Here is a 4,964-nt window from a genome sequence, read left to right on the forward strand (position 1 = left end):
CAGCTATAACTCGACGTCTACAGCAGCTATTTACGTCGTTTTAACTTCTACAGGTGAGTGCCAATGTCGGCTATTTATAGCAAGTTTTGGGACTCCCTTACGGTCCGTAAGCTAAGCAGTCTAATTCATAGGCTGCCTAGACTCGGTTGTAGCTTGGGTGACTCAACTTTTCAACAAATTAGAATTATGCAACGTTCATTTTAGATAAATATTAGACTAGGGTTTGCCCCCCTCGAGTTTTAGGGGCCCTGATCCTGATTCCAATCATTCTGAAAATTTTAGGGCTAGTGCAGAATTACTTGGGTGTCTCAATTAGGATTTTCTCATTGACTAATTATTGTCCTAATTATTGATTTTAGTGGCAGTTGTTACATCCTCCCCACCTTGAGAAAAATCTCGTCCTCGAGATTTACTGAAATAGATGAGGGTACTTTCGCTTCATCTCTGATTCCAGTTCCCAAGTATATTCTGGTCCTCTCTTGGATTCCCATTTCACTTTGACCAACACCAGTCGTTTATGTTTGAGAAACTTAATCTTCCGATCTTCTATTTGTAGGGGTTTCTCTACGAATTTCAGCTTTTCATTTACCTCTATATCTTGAAGAGGTACTACCAGGGATTCGTCTGATAAACATTTCTTGAGATTGGATACATGAAACACATCATGTACTCCAGCTAATTCTTCTGGTAGTTGTAAACGATAAGCTACTGGTCCTATTCGTTGGATCACTGGGAATGGTCCAACATATCTGGGACTCAGTTTTCCTTTCTTACCAAATCGTACTACTCCTTTCCAAGGAGAAACTTTCAATAGTACTTTGTCTCCGACTTGGAATTCTAACGGCTTGCGACGATTGTCTGCATAGCTCTTCTGATGATCTCTAGCAGTCTTCAGTCTTTCCTTGATTTGCGATATCTTGTCAGTAGTTTCTTGCACAATTTCTGGACCTGATAACTGACTTTCTCCTATCTCTGCCCAACAAACGGGAGTTCTGCACTTGCGTCCATACAGTGCTTCGAATGGAGCAGCTTCGATGCTCGAATGATAACTATTGTTATAGGAGAATTCAATTAATGGTAAATGGCTATCCCAATTACCACCAAAGTTAATTACACATGCTCGGAGCATGTCTTCCAGGGTTTGTATCGTCCTTTCACTTTGTCCGTCCGTTTGAGGATGATATGAGGTACTTAAATTAAGTCGAGTTCCCATTGCTTCTTGGAAACTTGTCCAGAAACGGGAAGTAAAACGACTATCTCTATCCGATACAATGGAGAGTGGGACTCCATGTAAGGATACTACTTCATCTACATACAACTTGGCTAACCTTTCCATGCTAAAGGTTTCCTTTATTGGTAGAAAATGAGCTGATTTGGTTAATCGATCCACAATTACCCAAATAGCATCATTACCTTTTCTGGTTTTGGGTAACTTAGTAACAAAATCCATTGTTATGAGTTCCCATTTCCATACAGGCATTTCTAACTGTTGTAGTAGTCCTGAAGGTTTCTGATGTTCGGCTTTAACTTGTGAACAGGTTAAACACTTAGATACGTATTCGGCTATATCCTTTTTCATTCCTATCCACCAAAAATTATTTCTTAAATCCTGGTACATCTTATTATTTCTTGGATGTACAGTATACCTAGATTTATGCGATTCTTCTAAAATCTTATTTCTTAATTCTCCTTGCTTAGGTACCCAAATTCGTTTCTTGTGGAATCTCCAAATTCCATCTTTTCCTTGTTCTAATTCCTTTAGGTAACCTTTCATTCCTTCGGCATCATCCTTGATTGCCGTTCCTTGAACTTCCTTTATTTGTTCCATTAAATCTAATTGTAGATTTAACCTAAGAGCACGGACTCGCTTTTGCTTTTCATGATATTTACGACTTAAGGCGTCTGCGACTACGTTTGCCTTTCCTTCGTGATATTGAATATCACAGTCGTAATCACTTAAGATTTCCATCCACCTTCTTTGCCTCATATTTAACTCTTTTTGCCCAAATATATACCTTAAACTCTTATGGTCCGTATAGATAGTAAACTTACTTCCATACAGATAATGTCTCCAAATTTTAAGAGCAAAAATTATAGCTCCTAGTTCTAGGTCATGAGTCGTATAATTTTCTTCGTGCTTTTTCAATTGCCTAGAGGCATACGCAATTACCTTTTTGCGTTGCATCAACACACATCCATATCCTAATTTTGAAGCATCACAGTATACTTCAAAATCATCGGTTCCTTCGGGTAAAGCTAAAATTGGAGCATTTGTCAATTTGTGCTTTAGAATCCTAAAAGCTTCCTCTTGTCTAGATCTCCATTCAAACTTAACGGCTTTACAGGTTAGCTTAGTTAAAGGTACAGCTATCCTAGAGAAATCTTTAATAAATCGTCTATAATATCCAGCTAATCCTAGAAAACTTCTAACTTCCATAGCCGTTCGTGGAGCTTTCCAATTTGTGATTGCTTCTATTTTAGCAGGATCTACGTGAATTCCTTCGTGATTCACCATATGACCTAAAAATTGCACTTCTTGTAGCCAGAATTCACACTTCGAGAATTTGGCATAAAGCTTTTCCTTTCTTAACAAAGTTAAGAGTGCATGCAAGTGCTCACAATGTTCCTCCTGACTTTTGGAATAAATGAGTATATCGTCAATGAACACGATTACAAATTTATCCAAGTATGGTTTACAGATTCTATTCATCATGTCCATAAATGCGGCTGGAGCATTTGTTAATCCAAAGGGCATGACTGTAAACTCATAATGACCGTACCTAGTTCTGAAAGCAGTTTTAGGTATGTCCTCCTCTTGCACTTTCAACTGGTGATATCCAGATCTTAAGTCTATCTTAGAGAAATACCTAGCTCCTTGCAATTGATCAAAAAGATCATCAATCCTAGGTAATGGGTATCGATTCTTAATTGTAACCTTATTCAATTCCCTATAATCGATACACATTCTCATCGATCCATCTTTCTTTTTCACAAACAACACTGGTGCACCCCAAGGGGATGAACTAGGTTGTATGAATCCTTTGCTTAGTAATTCATCTAATTGCTTTTTCAATTCTAGCATTTCAGTAGGTGCTAATCGATAAGGTGTCTTAGCTATTGGTGCAGTACCTGGAATCAAATGAATTCTAAACTCTACTTCCCTATCAGGTGGTAAACCAGGTAATTCTTCTGGAAAAACATCTGGGTATTCTGAAATTATAGGAATGTCCTGGAATTCCTTACTTTTAGTGTTAATGATTACAGAAATCATATACACCATTTCTTGTTTCCTTGAATAACTAGCTAATTTCATTACTGAAATGAATTTCAGTGGCTTTCGAGGTCTATCTCCTATAATTAGAATTACTTCTCCTGTGGAGGTACGGATTTCTACGGAATTCTTATCACACAGGATTCGAGCATGGTTGGCTATTAACCAATCCATTCCTAATACCACATCGAATCCGGCTAAATTCATAGGTAACAGGTTTGCAGAAAACTTATGACCTAACAATTCTATCTTTACTTCTTGCAAAACCTTGTCTATGTTGACAGAATTTCCATCTGCCGTTTCAACAGTAAAGATCTGCCTAAGGGTATTTAGAGGTAAGTTAAGAGCTTGACAGAATGCAGTATTAATGAAACTTTGGTTTGCACCAGAATCAAATAATACTTTTGCATAGACGTTATGCACTAAGAACGTACCCGCTATCACGTCTGGAATGAGTTCGGCTTCTTGAGTAGTCAGCTGGAATGCGCGAGCATTTTTCTTAGTAGTTCCTTCAGTCGTTTTAGCTCTACTGTCTGCTGGTTTAGCTAACTTAGGGCATTCAGACTGGAAATGTCTGGTTTCTCTACAGTTATAACAGACTCTTGTTTTCCTTCTGCAGTCTTCTTCCCGATGTCCTTTCGCCTTGCAGAAGTTGCAAAATATATTGCACTGTCCATAGTGTTTCTTTTTGCAATTTCTACAGAAAGGAGGTGACGAGTATTTCCCGGTTCCTCTTTTCTTGAATTTATTGCTATTATTACCCACGCGAAATCCTTGGGTAATCTTCTGAGCCAATTCCTTCTTGCGATCTTCTTCTCTGGTGCGGACTAGTTCATCGGTTAAGGTATTAGCTAATTCCACAGCATCGTCAATCGTGCGTGGTCTCGCAGCTTTAACGATGTTACGGATTTCTCCAATTAATCCCCAAATATAACGAGAAATAAGTACCGGTTCTGGCAAAGCCAGGGAAGGTACCACTCTCGCATATTCGAAGAATGTCGAAGTATATCCTCGACAGTCTACACCTAGCATACGATGACTCAGGAACTTATTTGCCATTTGTTCCTTCTCGTATTCGGGACAGAATTTTCTTTCGACAAGACTCTTAAATTCTTCCCAATTCATCGCATAGGCCACCCTTCTTCCTTTTGCTTGTAGCACCGTGTTCCACCATTCTAACGCTCCTTCTTTGAATAAGTTTGATGCATACATCACTTGATCTTCTTCAGCACATTTACTTATTGCAATTACTGCCTCGGTTTCCTCTAACCAACGCAGTGTTGCAGTTGCCCCTTCATTACCTGCAAATTCTGCGGGTTTACAGGCAAGAAATTCTTTGTAAGTGCAACCAGGCGTTGCAGCTTTCATTCTCTTAGGGAGTGGGGCCTGTTGCGGATCATGATCGTCATGATTGCCGCCTCCATTTATGCTGTTACTGCCGTTATCTTCCGGAATACGTTTACTAGGAATTAATTGTGGTTCAGCAGGTTTCTGAACAGCAGCCACGATTTCTGGAATAGCATTGGCTATCCCTTGAGTAATAAAGTGTTCAATATCTTGTCTAGTTATATATTGATCTTCCTGATTTTGCTCGGACTGATTTACTTCATTAACTGGTTCACTATTAGCGTTTTCCATCTGCTAATTAGTATTAATAGAAATTATTAGTGTCTAATTATTAATACCAAAATCA

Source organism: Helianthus annuus, chromosome 10 (assembly GCF_002127325.2).
Source record: "Helianthus annuus cultivar XRQ/B chromosome 10, HanXRQr2.0-SUNRISE, whole genome shotgun sequence".
NCBI classification, from domain to species: Eukaryota; Viridiplantae; Streptophyta; class Magnoliopsida; order Asterales; family Asteraceae; genus Helianthus; species Helianthus annuus.